A 19,311-nucleotide genomic window follows, 5' to 3' on the forward strand; every position below is an offset into this window, starting at 1 on the left:
CAGTACTTGATTGTCACAGGGTATTTGAAAGCCATGGACTTTGTTATCAGATCCTGTCCCAACTTCCCTCATAGTGGTTATTTGGGCTTGAACAGAACAAATTGTTTAACCTTTTTTGGCCATAGTCTACTCCTTTGTAAAATGAAGTTAGTAATATCTACCTCCTCTGTCCTTTTGTGATGTAGATATTTGTAAATAGCTCAGCACAGCATCTGGTCCATGGTAGCACCCAATAAATGACCAATGTATGATCAGGGTTGGAGTGGGCACGAAGAGGCCTTCATGCATTCATGAGTGCTTGGTGTCTGCAGCAATACCTGCCAATGCTGGCTGTGGGCAGACCACCCCTGCGCCTCATTTGGGACCCTCACCAGGGTCAGGGTTAATGTCACTTCTCTGCATGGTAGTTGGAGGTATATTTCTCCCCTGAAACCCCTTTGAACTTTCTGATTAGCAGAGAGAATTGGCACTTGAGCTGGCACCTGGAGACCATGGCAAGGCAAGACCATGAAGGCAAGGTGGCAATGAAGTCAAACTGGTGCAGCAGAAAGAGCACTAGAGTGGGAGTGTGGAGTTCTGGCCAACTGCCTCCCTCTGTCTCCTGCTCCCTGAAGGTGCTGGTCATGTTATTCTTTTCTGATTTACCTTCCCCTCACACGGCCAAGATGAGGATCCTGGGGTTGTTTCATAAACTGAATAAGTTCTTGCTCACAGCCAGGTCAGGATGACACAGGTCCAGACCCTCCTCTGCCATTGTTAGCTTCCAAGGGTAGCTCTGGCATGCTTTATTCATGAGCCCTGGTGTTGATCCAGGAGTTTGCTGAGATGTGGAAATTAGGGAAAGAGGGAATAATCCACTCAGGTACTGTTAGGGACTGAATGTTTGTTTCCCTGTCAAATTCCTATGTTGAAATTCTAAGCCCAAGAGCAATGGTATTTGGAGGTGTGGCCTTTGGGAAGAAATTGAGGGTAGATTATGTCATGATGATAAGAGCCCCATGATGGGACTAGTGCCCTTATAAAAAGAGTAGGACATGGGATCTTTCTCTCTGTCTCTCTGCTTTCCACTATAGGAAGACCCAAGGAGAAGACAGCTGCCTATGAACCACTGGATCTGCCAGCTCCTTGGTCTTGGACTTCTCAGTCTCCAGGACAATGAGAAATAAATGTTTGTTGTTTAAGTCACCCCATCTATGGCACTTTATTACAGCAGCTCAAACTGACCAAGACAGATGCACAGAATGAAATTCTACAGGGGAACATGAATCCATGTTCATCTGACCAGGAGCTAAGTCACAGTTCTGAAGCATAATTGGGAGGAGGAGGAGGAAAACACCTTTGCCTACACTTAACCCTTCTTTTGGGGTTCATGAAAGGACACTTATTGCACATATCAGGTCTACATATAAGTGTGCATGTATACATTTATGTGCATGCATGCAGAGACACACATACACTTGCACACAAACACATGTGACACCTATCTGCAGCATGCACAAACACACACATTCTCCCAGGCTACTGGAAGTCCTGCTATGAGAATACAATAACCCTGAGTGTTCTCATTCATGTCCCAGATCTCTTTCCTACCCAGACTCTGGGCATCTGACACTAAGCCTTTCTTCAACTTCCAAATTCAATCTGCCATTCCAGGCTGCTCTGAAATAGTGAGTATGTATCAGTTAGTTCTTGCTGCATAACAAAATGCCCCAAAATATAGTGGTTTACATGACAAGCAACCACCCAGCTCACTATCTGTGAGCCAGCAATGTGTGCTGGGCCCAGCAGAGCAGTTCTTCTAGACTAGGCTGGGCTCCCTCATGTGTCTGCAGTCAGCTGCCAAGTCACTGGAAGCCTGGATAATCTAAAATAACCTCAGCTGGGATGGCATGTCTCACTCTACATGGTTTCTCATCCTCCAGAAAGGTGGCCTGGACTTGTCAATATGGAGTTCACAGCGTTCCAAAAGAAACAGAGCAGAGGCACAAAAGGCCTTTTGAAGCTGAGGCTCAGAAATGTGTGTTATTTTTTCTGCTGCATTCTGTTGGCCAAAGCAAGGTACATGACTAGCTCAGATTGACACAGAGGGAGAGGGAGTCTACCTACTGGTGGAAAGAATGGCAAAGTCACATTGGAAAGAGAGAGGGGATGGGGGACAATGCCATTTTTTCAAATAATTAATCACAGGAGAGATACAGCAAAGGGCCCTGGTGATGGCCTGGAGAGTTACCAGGAGTCCCAACTAAGCCACACAGGGCCTGGCTTTCTTGCAGCTCCACCCTCACACCCTCCACCCCTTCCTTGCTGCAGTAACCCTGCTGTTTCCCCTAAACATGAGAAAACCATTTTGCTCTGCTACGTTTTTCACTGACAGTTGAGAATACTTTTTTTTACCCATTTATGGGTGCAAATTAATGAGATGACAACAGACTGAAACCAATGACAACTGCTAATCTGTAAGCAAAAACAAGGGATGAGGAGCCGAGAGCAGTGCAGCTGTTTTATTTTAATTGAGGAATGATTTTATGTTAGGAACACTCAATATTCACAGCAAATTAAAAATAATGAAGTGAACTGATACCAATGATTTTTTTTTTTTTTTGCTTACTATCCCTTTGTAAATCTATTTCTTCACGCAAATTGACAGGTCTAATTGATACATACACTATTATTCCTCATTAGTAGGCTGAATAAAATAATTCTTGATTAAATTTATTGCAATTTACCAATCCAGCATAATGTTTGCAAGCTATAAAAGTCAATCAACAGGAAAACAGAGGGAAGCCAATGACGTTATTTCATTTTATATAACACAAAAGTGGCCTTCCCATCCTGGTGAAGGGAAGGCCATCACAAGACCCCCAAGTGGGCAACACACATCAAAGAAGGGGCTCCAAACCCATGTTGGTTTTCATGATCATCAGCAGGGGCTTCAAGAGATCACCTCTCCCTGTGCTGCTGGCCTGGGCTCGAGCCATCCCTGCTCTCCTGGCCTGCCCACCCTCAGCTGGGCCTTGCACCACTTATGATTTTAAGCTGCAGTGACCTCCTGGGGACTGGGGCTGGCAATGAAACCTGTCACCTACACCCATCCCACTCTAGCTAAATATCAGAATAGAGGCTGCCTAGAGAGAGAATGAGAGAAGGAAGCCATACCATGGCTTCCTAGATCTTGTCTACTCAAGCCACCTATCTTAGGCCTTCTGAATCAGAGGGAGTCTTGAGTCCTGAGTCCAACTGTCCTGCTGTGAAGTAAGATCTCCTTGGAGGATCTGCCTCCCTCTTCTCAGATTTCACACCCTGCCAGCAGGAAGGATGCATCCAACTCCATGGATATGTTCTGTTTGGCCCACCAGGATTTTAAAAAGTATATAAACTCGTTGTCAACCTTTCAAAACTTGGAGATTGCACATAAACCCCTGGTTTCCAGTTTCTCTTGAAGATCAGGAATATCTGGCTCTGTGAAACCCCTTTCTGTGCAGAACTGAGCCAAGCAGCACCCCTTGGGTGGGCATGTGGTCTCTACTCCCCATTGTCTGGCATTCTGTTCCCTTTCTTGTTTTCTGTCACCTGCCTGTCCCGAAGATATCTAAATCTGTGACTTCTGCAGTAGATGGGCTTTGAGTGCTTAGGGCTTTACCCTTTGTACTGATGGATTGTCTCATGGTGACTGTGCACCTAGCTGGGGTGTAATCAGATTTAATAGGAGATATAAACCTATAGCAACACCATAGAGGATGCCAGACTTGCTGAAATGCCTCCACTGGTGTCTCTCTTGTGCTGGAGGCTCTCATCCTCCTTCTCCAGTTCCCAACTCAAGCCTTTAAGTTTTTTGCCCCCCAGAACCTCCCCCACCCTCATCAAACACATCCCTTGGGTGTCCCCTTTCCCATGATCCTGGTTGTTAGGCTATGAAGTAATGAATAACCACTCTCTTCAAGGTCACAGTGATGGAGAAGTGCCTTCTGGACTCCTAGGTCCCCAAGTCCCCACTTAGAGCAGTTCTCCAATGGGGATAAAAACAAGGATGGGTATTTTGACTAGACAGACCTTTGTGGAGGCTTTCCAATCAGATCCTCTGGAACATAGTAGGTATGCAGTCAATGCTTTTGGACTTGAATTCTAAGACTACCTTCCTGATTGTCTCTGATAGTTCCTTATCCTTCTCAGTAGAGAATGTTTTCCTCAGGTCTCCACGTCCTTTGGGGACTACAGGTACATCTGTCCTAGAAATCTCTCAGGCCAATGGCTGGGCTGGAAATTTGTGAAACCATTGATCAAAGAACGTTGTCCAGCCATGCATGCCTCTGGCTTGTGCAGATGACAATGAGCCTGTAATCCTGCAGGTCACTTGCTCCTGACAGCCTCACAATAATAAGAGTCCCTTCAGACTCCCTCATAGTAATAAGAGCTGCTAATAATTTTGAAGGGCTTACTGTGGGCCAGGCCCTGTGCCAGGCACTGGCCATCTATCTTGTTCATCCTCACCACCACCTTTGAGGTGAGTCCTGTTATCACCATCCTTTAGGAGGCTGTGCATAACTGAAATTTCTAAACTATGCTCTTCAAACTGATGCCAGTCTTGCCCCAATATTCATGGAGGAGAATACATGACAGTCTATCAACAAATAATTATTGATCCCTCGATAAAGTGCAGTACTATCCTGGGCACAGTGATGGATAGAAAATTCATATGAGACACCATCCCTGTCCTTCAAGAACTTGTCATCTATTTAGGGAGATGAGTCTCTGTATTGGCAATAAGTCAAGTACAAAATTGTTTTATACAATGATAAAGGAGCTTAGAGAGGGGAGGCTGGTAAAGTTTGGAGCAATGAAAGATGGTTCCTGAAAGAGCCAAGGCTTTAGCTGGGCTTAAAACATGGGGGAGAAGAAGCCCACTTCCTCCCCCATGTCCCTGGCACGATCTCCTGCAGCTCCTTCATCCCTACCCAGCCCTTCTTGGAAAGATGTTCACGGGGTCATCAGCCTCCTCCCATGCAGTCATGATAGGCAAAATTAGACCACTTGACAGAAGCTGTGAGGAGGCTGTTTGGGGTAAGTATGAGAGAAGGAACTTTCTCAGAATCAGAACTATTTGTTCAGGTAGAAATGATGAGTTTCCCATCACTGGGGGGTTTGAGCAAGTCTGTTGTCATCTGAGAGGTTGCAAAGGGGATTCGAACGTGCCCCCAGGTCCCTTCTCCTGTGGCCCTGGCATTCCAGAGTTCTTTGAGGCACAGAGGCAGCAGAGATCCCCTCAGGGGGTGAGCACAAAAGACAGGGCTTATAAGGAGGCATCCCCGGGGCCAGAGAAGAGATCCCAGGCACAAGACAGCACATGCACCGCCAAGCGAAGTGACAGCAGAGGGAGGCAAGGCCCGGGAACACGGAGGATGCTCTGCTGGGGATTCCCAGGGCCAGTACAGAAGTGTGCATAGCTCTGCGAAGGCCTGAGCCCTGCTGGGGACTGCAAACAGGCCCAAGGGCCAGGCCTGAGGAGGGTGCTCCGATGCTGGGAAGGGGACATCTCACAGACATTTCCACCTGAAATTCCACAAGAACAGGCACAAAGTACACAGTCAGGTCCTCCCACCCCAGTCTCCTCCTCTTCCTCCTCCATTCTCTCCTCCTCCCCCTCCCCTCTCTCCTCCTCCCCCTCCCCCTCCTCTTTCTCTTTCTCTTCCTCCCCCTTCTCCATCCCTCACCTCCTCCTCGTCCCGTTTCTTCTCTTCCTCCCCCTCCTCCTTTTCCTCTTCTTCCTCCCTCTCCTCCTCCTCTTCCCTCTCCTCTTTCTCTTCCTTATCCTCCTCTTCCTCTCCAACCTCCTCTTCTCCATCTCTCTCCTCCTCCTCCTCTTCTTTCTTCTCTTCCTCCCCATCCCCCTTTTCTTCTTCCTCCTCCCTCTCCTCCATCCCCCTCTCCTCCTCCACCTTTTCTTCCTCTCCCTCCTCCCTGCCTCCACTCCACTTCTTCTCTATCTCTTCCTCTTCCTCTTCCCCCTTCAGTTTTCTCCTCCCCCTCATCTTCTTCCCCTTCCTCCTCGTCCTCCCCCTCCTTCTCCACCTTCTCTTCCTCTCCTTCCTGCCCACCTCCACTCTACTTCTTATCCATCTCTTCCTCCTCCTCCTCCCCCTTCACTTCTCTCTTCTTCCTCTTCCTTCTCCTCTTTATTCCCAGTTCCAGGGAAGAGCTCAACCATATAGACTCAAACTGCAAACCTGGGAGACACCTCCACCTCCTTCATCTGGCACCACTGCACCATCCCATGCACCACCCTTCATAACACCCCTAACATTCATTAAGTTAGTCTTCTTTCCTCTGCCCTGTCCTGGAAGTAGCTCAGGCCATCCGGCCGTCTCTCTCACTAGTGCCTGATACAATGCCACAACAATAATAATAATAATGATAACCATCATAGTACCGTCCCTTACATTGGAAACTTATGGAGAGGCATTGTATAAACACCTTATGTGTATAATCTCACATAACGATTCTCTAGAGTGAACATTATTATTACCATTATTCACAACTGAGAAGAATGAGCCTCAGAGGAGCCTTGCCCAAGGTCCCACAGCTAGTAAGTCTCAGCACCAGAACTGGAAATAGGTCAGCTCCATCTGACCCCAGAGTCTGGTTTCTTAATTCTTAGGCTGTGATGCCTCCATGGGAGCTTAGTGCAGATTTGCTGATTCAATGAATGGATCACTGCAACCTCTCAGCAGTGTCCTTGCCCCCAGCTGTGCTCTTTCCAGGTCATCCTCCATCTTGTAGCCACCACAGTAGGTCCTCAGGCATCAGTCTCTTTTCCTGCTTAAAATCTTCAATGGGCCTCAGGATGTAGCCCCTCCCTCCCTCTCCATCGGTGCCTCTCTTCACTGCTGGTCAGCTCTGCTGAGCTGCTCTAATGTCCCCTGAATCTGCTCCATGTTGCTTCATGTCTTGGGCCATTGCACAGGCTGACCTTGCTATGCTGAATGCCCCCTCCTCTGCTGCAACCCTTCTGGAGCTCTCTGTGTAGACCCTACCTCCTCTTACCTGATCTTATCAGCCTAACCAAAGTGCCTGTCTGTTGTGTCCCTGTGTTTCCTTGCACTTATCCAACAGGTCTGTCATGGCCAGGCACTCTTGCTCTCTGCTTCATTAAACTGCCAGTTCCTTGAGGTACAGGGGGCATTTTGTCCACTCTGGGCTCCCCATTGGCCAGCCCCATGTCTTACACATAAATGTCAGTGACCGCCATCAATGCCTCTTTGTGTTAATGAGCTGATCCAATAAAGATAGCAGTGAACAAGACACAAAAGGCACAATTTACATGGGCTGCAGGAATACCCATCAGAGAAAACTCTTCACTCTTGGAGAGACAACATGACCGAGTAGATGAGTGATTTCAACCATTGGGGAGCATCGGGATAGCCCAGTGGACTTTAATTAAAGCACAGAGTCCTGGACCCCACCCCAGAGTTTCTGAGTCAGTGGATCTGTGAAAGGAACAGGGAAAGAGGAGTTTGGAAATGTGCATTTCTAGTAAGTTTCCAGGTGATGGTGATATTACAGACCCAGGAGCCACATTTTGAGAACCATTTCTTTTAGAAAATTCTAGCAAAGAACAGTAGTGCCCAGTAAGACTAGGATGAAATGCAGGAAGAGAAATGAAAACAGGCTTCTGTTCCTTCTTGAGGGTGTGATGTTGCAAATCTTACTGTAAAGCCAGCAATCTGAACAAGAGCATTTAAGGGGCGGCCACACCCAGTCCAACGTCCCTGTTCAAGTGCATTCCAGCCTCTCGTAGAGGAAATCCTGGCTTCCTATGGACACATGCATATGGGAATAGCCACACTCAGGCCCAGGCTGCAGGCACCAGACGTCTGAGTGCAGGGCACAGGTGTTCCTGAGATGCCCCGTACAATGGGTCACCAAAAGCTGACTGAGTAGCAATGCAAACAAAGAATGACCCCTCCTCGCCGGCCGACGGGAGCGGCTCCAGGCAAACCAATGGCATTCCCAAACAGCGTGAACAGGGAGGAAACAAACAGATTCATCTCTGAAATTTGATACCCGTTCCAGACACAAGTAGCAACAAACTTAGCGACAAAGCTGTCAAAATATGTTCCACAGCCTCATTGGCAAGAGATCTGGACACACGAAAGAAATTCAGCAAAACCACATCAGTTGCCAAACGGGGAGGTTTGACAGTGTGTTCGGGAATACATTTAGATCAAAACAGGAACACGTCCAAAGGAGCAAGTGTCTCCATAAATTATTATGGGATGATTAGAAATAATTAGTCAGTGATTTCAAAATATTACGTACATTTTTCAGTGGTATTGAGGGGACGTGTTATACAACGTGGGATTTTGTTTTTGCATTGGGGTTTTCTCTTTTTTTTCTTATTGCTCTCTGGCAGTTTTTAAAAATGGGGGCCATGGAGGCAGTCTCACACCATGCAAATCCCTGGGGCTTAAAAGAATACGTTTTTAGGCAACCGGATTCCTTTGCAAAGCTTCCATTGGAAATAACATAGCAGGGAAAGAGTCTTATTCCTTTCTGGGCTTCTTTGTAAGAGTCAGTCTCTAGTTGCTGTCCCTGGGTTAGAGTTTGTTATCAATGGGGTGAGAGGATTTACATTTTCAAAGGCCTCTAAAGATGCCTGGGCCAGCTCCTGATTCTACAAGGCTCAGAGAGGTGGAGGAAGGCACTCAAGTTCTTGGGAACCAGAACCAAGAACCAGAAGCAAGGCTGGTCTCCCAGGCCTCCTGACTCCCAGACTGCTATCTTGAGTCAGCAGATAGCAAGAACCAGAAGGCTCCAGTGGCCTTGATGGAGAAACCCCTCTCTAGGGAGAGTTCTGTGGGGCACGTCTGTTCCCAGTGCTCCGCCACATGGGGGAAAGATCTCTTGTCCAGGCCACAAAGAGACACCCAATGGTTCTGCCCCAAGAGCTTCCTGCCAGACCTAAAATAGCCATCCCAAACCTGGAACCCTAAGAGTTGACAATGCTCCTTCAAGATTTAGAATCCCGGGAAGGCAGGCCTAAAAGGGAGTATTCTTTTCTCCCCATTTTACAGTGGGGCAGGGAGAGTCCAGTGCTGGGTTCTGCACAGAGCAGAGTGAAAATCCCGGCCCTCCCAAGCCCCCATCCCAAGGGGCTCAGGGGAACCCAGTAAAGCACATGCCACTGCCCCTGTTGGCCCTCGTTTTTTCTGCCTTCTGCTCAAGAGTTAAGACTTAACATCCTGCTAAAGAGTATTAACTTTTAAGTTGCCATAAAACCAAATAATTATATTTGGCTATTTGTTTCAACCCTGGGCATGGCTAAGCATACGTATGGTATATGTACACCTAAAAAGCCAGCAAGCACGCCTGCTGCAAGGGGCACTTTGCAAAATGAGGCACGAGGAAAAGAGTCAAATCTATGTCCCTCTCCTCAAGTTCCATTTGCGGGGAGAAGAAGAGAAAGGAGGAAAAAGAAAAGCAAGACTTTCCGCACAGAAGCAGGCCTTCACAGTTACGGCCTTTTACAAGATGATCCTGAGCTATGTTTCCTGTCTCTGAGGGAGGCACCAGCATATAAAATGGTAGTGAATTTGCATTACTTCCAATCCATCATTCTCTGGGTATGCAGGAAAAACCAGGGGACCCACTGCAACAAAGCTCAGCCTTCGTGTTGACAGATTCTTATTTAAGTGACTATGAATACAACAATTCCACAAATAATTTGTCAAGTGTGTGGCTGAACTGACTCTGAACCCTGATAAATACCGACTCTCCTTCCGCTACAAAAGCAGCGTGTTTCATGTGCGGACACCGTGGAGCGGGCACGAGGATTTAACAATCGATGCTACTATATTTCTCTCTTCTTTGTGGTTGAACAAAACAAAACACAGAAACAACTTTGAAGGGTGGCTTCTTTTTTTTTTTTTTTTTTTCCCTCCGTGTTAAGTACCCGGGGCAGCGAGACTTGAAGATCTACATCACAAGCTGCAGGCTGATGGACAAGGGGGTTTCTTGGAAGATGAAGTGGATGGCCCCCTGCCCGCAGAGGCCTCTGGCTTCCTCTTTGAATGGGGTCACCCTAGGCCTCAGGCCTTCCAGGTAGCTGGCTTCAGCACTGCATCTGGCACCCTGTTTTTAGCCTGGGCCGTAGGAATGCAGCAACCATGCAGGACAGTGACGGTGCATGGTGGCCCGGCCGTCAGACCCACAGTTCTAGAAGTGCCTGGAAGAATGGGTGACACATCTCCTTGAACAAAACATAAATCTAATCATCTTTGAAGACTGCAATATACACCTAAATGTCTCTTGCAGATGTAATTTAGGATGCATTATTAATTTATTTTTCATAAAGCTCCCCAGCTCCTGAGAGGGTGAGTGAGAGCACAGAGCCTCTTAGATGATAAGCCTCGTTTGTCAGGGAAAGGCGGGCACAGGCATAAAAACAATTTCCCTTCCTAAAACCCCATCCAGGAGAAGGCACGGAATCTTTTCAGGGAACGAAGCCTCTTGAAACTCGATTATTCCAGACGTTTTAATAAAGTGCCGACCTCTAATGGGACATGAAGACTCCCGTGCCATTTGCAAAGTGAAGCAGTAACTTCCCCAGGCTGGATGGCCAGGAGTCAGGAGGGGTGCCTATGCATTAATTAGGCATCAATTACAGGGAAACTTCTTGACTTTGGGACAGTGGTGCCTATAGAAATCATTAAGAAAGAATTAACTCATTCTAATACAAAATGCTAATTATTTATTGTTTATAAAATAATTTTAAATAACGCAGAGGCTCATGCAGTTGGGCCATCATGATTTTCCAGTCATTAACTTAACCAGAATTTGCATTTTGGGACTCTAGCCAGTGACTTACATGCAGTCCTTAAGTCATTTTTCAAACACCCTGTCCTATCTTAATCTATTCATCATTAATCACATTTGGTCACTTTACATAGAGAACACTATTCAGATGAAAGATAAAAGAAATACATTAATAAAACTAAAGCAAGTTGGAATACTTCAAAACATAAGGTAGGGGATGAATATGGTTATCAAAGCAATTTATACAGTGTGCACTTAGTGTTAAAGTGAGACTGTTAAAGTGGGGGAGCTGTGGCTTATTATTTAAAAGAGATGGTAAGGACGAGCTGGGCTTTTAGTGCACCAGACACCCTCTCTCACTGTTCAGAAATGAGAGGATGCATCTAAGAGGGTCTCAGGAGTGGCTTTACCTTCCACAGTTGAGGCAGGTCAAAAAAGCCTGGTGGTACCCAGGCACTTCTCCAACCCAGGATCCTGCCACTGGTAACTACAGGTTGGCCTGGTGAGGGCACAGCCCCTGGAACACTCAGATGCCACTCTCTGGGCAGATTCATCCATGCTCCACACTGTAGCTCTGGTTTTCTTGGGGTTCACAGGGAGCTCACGCTGGCCCCCTTCAGTGGCACCAGCAGCTCCTTGACTGGTCCTCTGGGACATAGGGAATGGTCTTCTGTGGGTTCCTGGACATTCTGGGCACAGTCTCCTTCCTGCAGCATGAACAGAGCTCATGGGACCCCAGCAGTCAACGCTGGTACATGCCTCATGGGCCACCGCCCAGACACCATCCCTCCCCAGGGTGGCCTTCACCATCGTCCTTGCCCAGGGGAGTATGCTTGCTTCCCAGACCAAGGGAGGAGAAGAGAAAGGAGTGGAAAGGGAGACATGGGAAGAAAACCAATGCAGGGAGAGGGTGAGGGGAGGGAGAAGCTATATCTGCTGCCACTTCCCTCCCGGGCAGAAGACCTCACAAATGAACCTGCAACATTCTGAGCCAGCCAGGGCCAGGGCCTTATCTCCATGCTCACAAGCTGTCCACGCTCCCCTGGGGAGAGCCCATGCCAAGGGCCACCCTGGGTGGGGACAGTGTCTGGATGGTGGCCCTGGGGCATGTACCAGGCTGGACCTGCTGGAATCCCACGAGAATTGGTCGGAGAAGTGTCATGCCTCTAGGGATTTCTGCTTCAACCGAGGTGAGAGCAGGGATCAGATCACAGCCAGGCCATGGGTTCTTTGCTGGACTCAGGGTCAGACTGACATCTTCAGAGGAGGAAAGTTGATTCCCTGCACAGCCTCAGAGCTGGGAGGGGAGGGGAGATGATTACCCCAAAGCCAGCTGGTGTTAATGCTGCAGCCAGCCACACTTCGGTAGGTAGATGTAAAGCTCAGTTTGGGAGCAAGCACCAGGGAGCCCTGATGACCAGCAGAGTTTGCATATTGGATATAAAACTAAGTGGGGCAGACAGGAGCCAAGGAGAGAGAACTTTAAGAATGTAATTAAAACATTGTAAATGTATTTTGTTTGTTTGTTTGTTTTTTGAGACAGTCTTGCTCTGTCTCCCAGGCTGAAGTGCAGTGAAGCAATCTCGGCTCACTGCAACCTCCACCTCCCGGGTTTGAGAGATTCTCCTGCCACAGCCTCCCAAGTAGCTGGGACTACAGGTGCCCACCACCAAACCCAGCTAATTTTTGTATTTTTAGTAGAGATGGGGTTTCGCCATGTAGGCCAGGCTGGTCTCGAACTCGTGACCTCAAGTGATCCACCTGCCTCAGCCTCCCAAAGTGCTGGGATTATAGGCATGAGCCACCGCACCTGGACTGGGAAGCCATGGAAGATTTCAAAGCAGGAGAAAAGTGGTCTGCAGTGCATGCATGACTGCAGGTTTTCTGTAAGTGTTCTACGGTGTGGCACCCAGGCTATGATCATCAACAAGGTTACTGTTGACAGAAAGGCAGCCCTGCACAGACAGGAGACTATGTCTGCTTGGCTCACCTCTGTATTTTCAGCACCCTAAACAGCTCCTGGCGCATAGTAGGTCTAGTCTGCCTGCCTATTAAAAGAATGCTAAATAAAAGTAAATACAGTGGAATGTTTTCAATGATGCTAAGCACGGTTCACTGCCTCACACTGAAGGGCTTGGATCCAGATGTCTCCAACAGGCACAAGAATCCTGGAATAAATAGTTTGGATTGCTATCTCATACCCTTTGGGCCAGAATCATGATTATTTTCCTCATAACACATTTGGAAGCCCAGACATGTGCTGTGCTCTATGAGACTAAGCCATGGCCTAGGCCTTGCTGGGAGGAAGGGGCTGTCTATGCATCACAGCACAAGCTGATGAAGGGACGTCCCACCATGGCCCATAGCAGCGTAGGCCATGGCTCACGGAATCGGGTGCTAGATGGCACTGGATGAGCACGCAGGGAATGTGGGTGTCAGGCCTTGGAACACTTAGGTCCTGCCTAAGCATCAGAATACAGGGTGTGCCAATGCTCTACAGTCACACTCTTTAAGGTTGTATCACTGCTGTGAGACGGGAGGGAGAGAAGATGGAGCAGGGGGAGGAGGTAGCCATGTTGGGGGCAAGACAGGGATCTGGAAAAAGAAGTCTAACTTTGAATACGGCTGCTGACCTGGCAGGGGAGACAGGCCCTCTCAAGGGTCTAGCCTCTGATGGCCAACATGTACTGGTCAGCACAGCTCCTCTAATCCCTAGGAGACAATGTGATGCAAGCGTCCCCATGGCCAGCACCACAAGACCGGTCTGGGAGTGAGTTTGCAGTCAGACCACAAGGGGTGCCATCTGAATAAAGGAGCGAAAAGACCATGAAATTAAATATTTACTTCCATGGCATGCCCCATCTTACTGGACCTGTCACTCCACCAAAACAGAATTCCAAAGCAACAGTGCCCTGCCCTTGTCTCGGAGAACGGTAAGTGCCGTTTGGTGTTGAGATGCCATCACTCTGCAGTTTCACCTTGTCATTTGAGCTCCGGTCAAAAAATAGAATCATTTTATGGTGCCTTTCAAAGCGTCTCCCCCAAGTTTCTTTCATGCAACAAAAACTCATGCCAAAAGAAACTGGTTTCTGAAGTCCCAGTCAAAAAAGTAGTAATGTTCTATCCACACATTAATGATTCCAAAATTCTCCATTATGAACAATATTTATCAAAAACAGCCCACTATCAGATGAAAGATGTGCCTCATCTTTTCTTGTCAACTAAAACATTATTCACTGAAAGTTTCTTTCATATCTGTTTCAGGGGTTTCAGTGTCATTTTAAATTGCAAATCAATCATACATCTCGAAGCCCTAGTTCTGTAGGGGAGATTAACGCTCTGGCTAAAATTGTTTACAAAGCCATTTGTAAACCCTCTGCAGATGCAGATGAGGCAAGTTTACCAGTTTAACATTGTTGATCCCAGAGAAAGCCCTAAGCAATGACTTCAGAGGGCAAAAAAATTTGTTCATTTATCATTATTGTCATGGGCTTTCGCAAATGATAACAATTTGTCTTCATCCTATTTTTAGACAATGAGCCACAATAGAGTCCAGAGAGCCATTTTGCCAGATGGGAGAAGGTGCTTTCATTGCAAAATGTTGTTCTTTTCTTTCTCTGCCCTATAAAATTGGCTTAAGTGAGAACCAAGGATATGTTTTAATGTCAGGATTCCCAGAAGACATAATGACATACAATAAAAGCATTGCCAGGCTCAGGAAGGATGTGGTTCAAATGCATTGAATACTATTTTCAATCTAAAAGAGTGACTTCTGGGATAGATAGAAGCCTAGTAACAGTGTGGAAGATAGTTATGGGTTTTAGCATGCTTTCAGCCTTTATTAATATTCCCCTTTTTTAAATGAAACACTGCAATAGGAAGCCCAATTACTTCTCATTAAGATGAATAAAAATGTTAGAATAAGCTTGACATAAAATAAACATTTAAAGTGATATATGGTTAATTCCTCCGAGCTCTGAACCACTAATCAGGAACTCTCTATGGAAGAGAAGATAAGAAAATCCAGTTTTCATTAGAAATGTTCCAGATTCTGTTGCATTTCCTCAAGCTCCTTGCTTGTTCGCATCAGCTGGTTTCTGGCAGCGTCCTCGGAAGGAGGACTGCTCTTATTTCTGGGTCTCTGACAGCCTGGGTCTCTAGGAGTGGCCCCTTCCCCAAACAGCCCTTCCCACCACCCTGCTGGGATCGATGCATCGGCTCCCTCAGTCTCCCTAGGCTTTGTAAGCTTGTCATGGATAATCATTTTATGGTTAGTCTGCCTTTAACACAAAGGAATATTTCACCTGTGTTTTCCCTCTATGGAGAATGATAAACAGACAAGCCTTACAAAGATCCTGTAGGAAAATGTCGGCACCAAGGACATCCTATGTGGTCCTTTTTGGTTTGGATACAGGGCCAGGGAAATGTAAGATTTCATTTCTAGAAGGCTTTATTGTAGATCTGTTATTTTAGCAAGCAATACTATTGATTGAAAATACTACTGTTACTCACTGGATATACTTTGGAGAAACATGAGAGCTTTACTGAGCATTAATCCATCTAAAAGTGAATTTCCAAATAGTCTGCATGTGCACACACACACACACACACACACACGCACACACATGCATCTCTGAGGTGCCCAAGAGCAGAGGCTCTCATTTGGGGAGCAAAGGGAAGCTGATCCCTCAGATAGGTCGTTGGTGTGTACAGTAGGGCAGTGACTGTTTGGAGCTGATGGCCTGCTGAGACTGGTTGCCTTCTTTAATTTAGCAAACTGGGTAATGGCCCCGTTTCCATGCTCTTCGTGCTGTCTGAATTGCAGATCTTACCTGGCAAAAGCAGCTCCTCCACCTGCCATTTCCTTAAAAGCAAACAAGGAGACACCTTTTCAGTGTGATCTATATCTTCATCTTCCTTGTGGTTCTTCTGATCTTAATTGCAGTCCATTTGCGATGCCCTCAGCCAGCTTGCCCCATCTGCATCAAGCACACCTCCCTCGTTCCTTTCTCTGCCCTTCCTCTAAAAGCTGAATCTGCCTTCCAGACACCACTCTGTTCCCAATTTTATGGAGGTCTCCCAAGTGGCCCCAGTCTCAGGGACCCTCCTTGTCCACGTTCTCCACTGCCCAGCTTGTTAGCTCAATCAGAATAGGGACAGTTTTATTTCCTAATCAGGACTGGTTTTTATTGTTGTCATTTGTGTGATGTTTTTGTTATTGCTGATAGAACAGTATTTATGCATTTGGGATTGTATTAATGATTTTAAGAAAGGCTAGGACAAGACATGGTTCTATAAGTAAAATGCTTTTAAAAGTTTTATTTTGTGTGATAATTTAAATCATAGAAGCATTCATTTATTTGCCTATCCTTTTTTTATTGAAGCAGGGTCTCACTCTGTTGCTCTGTTGCCCAGGCTGGAGTGCAGTGGTGTGATCATAGCTCACTGCAGCCTCAAACTCCTGGGTTCATGCAATCCCCCTGCCTCAGCCTCCTGAGTAGCTGGGAATACAAGCATATGCCACCATGCATGGTTAATCTAAAAAAAAAATTAATTGTAGAATCAGGGGTCTTGCTCTGTTACCCAGGCTGTTTTGAACTCCTGGCCTCAAGCATTCCTTTTGCCTGGGCCTCCAAAAGTTCTGGGATGACAGGCATGTGGCACCATGCCTGGCCTATTTGCCTATCCTCTTATTGCAAAGCCAAGTCTTCTTCTAGGCTTATGGGTCTGCTGATTGGTGTTTCAGGCAGTCTTTCTTATATAAACCACAACCATAACACATAACCTACAAAATTATTACAGTATCTTCAAAGGGGATAGAAAAGATCCTCACAAGGCAAAATAATGTGAAATTCCTCCAGATTTTTGGGGCCAGTCCCTATCTCTTACATTTGCTTCTCACACCTAATTTTCTACCAGTCTGCATTGAATCTTTACAAAGCATCGCATCTAGTTCTCATAGACACAACTATGTCCTTTACACTCTTATCACATCTGAGCAGCATATATATACATATTTGTTGTTGTTGTTTTTGTTCTTTTTTGAGACAGAGTCTCACACTGTCGGCAGGGCTGGAGTGTAATGGCGTGATCTCAGCTCACTGCAACCTCCGCCTCCTGGGTTCAAGCGATTCTCCTGCCTCAGCCTCCCGAGTAGCTGGGATTACAGGCGCCTGCCACCAAGTCCAGCTAAATTTTTGTATTTTTAGTAGAGACAGGGTTGCACTATGTTGGCCAGGCTGGTCTCAAACTCCTGACCTCGTGATCCATCCACCTCAGCCTCCCAAAGTGCTGGGATTACAGGCGTCAGCCACTGCGCCCGGCCAATATTTTGTTATATGACATACTTACAATAACAAGTACAGGTGACAGATTCTGATTCTTGGTAAACATACAATGTGTGACTGGTGGGAACAGAAGTGTGCAGACATTCTAGAGTTTGGAACACTTATGGGAGCCCTAAATATCAGTTGCGATTTTACAGAAGGAACAGAGTGTATCTGTTATGTTGGTTACATTGAGCTAGTCTGTTGAGTTGGCTAAGTATGGACCAAGCCAAGAATCTTGGTTGTGTTACACTTAGACCTGGGTTCAAATCCTGGTTCTGAGACATTGGAAAAGTTAGCTTCTAGATCTAAGCTTCAATTTTGGCTGGGTGCAGTGACTCACACCTATAATCCCAGCAACATGGGAGGCTGAGGTGGGAGGATCACTTGAGGCCAGGAGTTCGAAACCAGCCTGGTCAACATAGCAACACCCCATCTCTACAAAAGAAAAATCTAACTTAAAACATTAGCCAGGAATGGTGGCCTGGGGTCCCAGATACTTGGGAGGCTAAGGCAGGAGGATCGCTTGAGCCCAGGAAGTTGAGGCTGCAGCGAGCAGTCATCTCACCACTGCACTCCAGCTTGGGCAACCCAAGAGTGAGACCCTCTTTCAAAAAATAATAATCATCATCATAATAAGCTTCAATTTCCTCATCTGTAAAGTGAAGGCAGAAATGGCTCCGTAGCATAGCAAAGTTGTCAAGAGATTAAGTTAGATGGTGCCTGTAAAGTGTTTAATACAAGATCTGGCACATGGGAGGTGTTCAAAATAAGTAAGCACTGCGAATACTGCTGCTGGTGGTTCCATTTTATTCTCAATGTGGTAAAATACACATAACGTAAAGTTTACCATCTTAACCATTTTTCAACGTGCAGCTCAGTAGTGGTAAGTGAATTCATGTTGTGCAGCCAACCTCCAGAACGCTCTTCATCTTGCAAAACTGAAACTCAATACTCATTAAACAACACCTCTGCATTCTCTCCTGGTTCCTAGCCCCTAGCAACCCAATCACGCCCATTTTTGACCCTGTAACTATTGTTTCTGCCATCCTGCATTTCTTGTTACTCTGTGAGTCCCTCCCATTCAAGCCACCAGAGGCTCATTGCCTCAAAGAAGAGGTGGGCTAACAGAAAATAGAAAAATAACTCTCTTAGGAGCTTTCATGTCTCAAGCCCAAGCCTAGAGGAGTAGAGAACAATATGATTGATCAGTGCAAGGTTTCCTCCTCCAGAGACTAAATGAATGCTCTGGAGGGAAGAAGAGGAAAAGGAAATAAAAAGCTTAGGTGCCAGTGGGTCCCCAAGAAGGGCCTGGTACTCAGCTATCCCTGGGACTGAGCCCGAGCAAGAAGATAAGAATATTTGCAGGCTCCCCAAGCAGGAATGAGGCACTACCCAGCAAAGACACAGCACTGGACAGAGTGATGACCCACTACGGGGACCACACCACCCTAGTCCTAAAGACACCTTGTCATTCTGTAAGATTCCGGGAAAATCTAGAAAGCCCACAATGTGGCTAACATTGTTTTCATCAGAATGAAAAACTGAGGACCTGAATTAAAAAGTTAGCTGAATCAGGCCAGATGCAGTGGCTTGTGCCTGTAATCCCAGTGCTTTGGGAGGTGTAGGTGGGAGGATCACTTGAAGCCAGGAGTTCGAGACCAGCCTGGGCAACATAGCAAGACCCTGTCTCTAAAAACAAACAAATAAACAAACAAACAAGCAAACAAACAAAACAAACATTAGCCAGGTATAGTGGCATGTGCCTGTAGTTCCAGCTACTCAGGAGGCTGAGGCAGGAGGATCATTTGTGCCCAGGAGGTGGAGGTTACAGTGAGCTATCATCATGCCACTGCACTCCAGCCTGGGTGACAGAACAAGACCCTGTTTCTAAAAAAAAAATTTTTTTTTTAATTTACCTGAATAATAAGAAAAGCAGTCAGAGATATTTTTTATGCACTCCTAATCTTGAGCACTGGGGCTAAAAGCTGCTCTATTCCATACTCTGCCCCCTTTACTCGGGTCCTGGGGTGCTAGTGACTACACTTCACACTGCCTCAGTCTACTGTCTTGCTCATACTTCAGGCCCAAGGGGAACAATATATTCCCACAGCTTATGCCTGATTGGACAACAGAGGTCATGTCCTTACCCATGAGCCACATCCTGTGGCCAGTG

This window comes from Pongo pygmaeus, chromosome 20 (assembly GCF_028885625.2).
Source record: "Pongo pygmaeus isolate AG05252 chromosome 20, NHGRI_mPonPyg2-v2.0_pri, whole genome shotgun sequence".
In the NCBI taxonomy this organism is placed as follows: domain Eukaryota; kingdom Metazoa; phylum Chordata; class Mammalia; order Primates; family Hominidae; genus Pongo; species Pongo pygmaeus.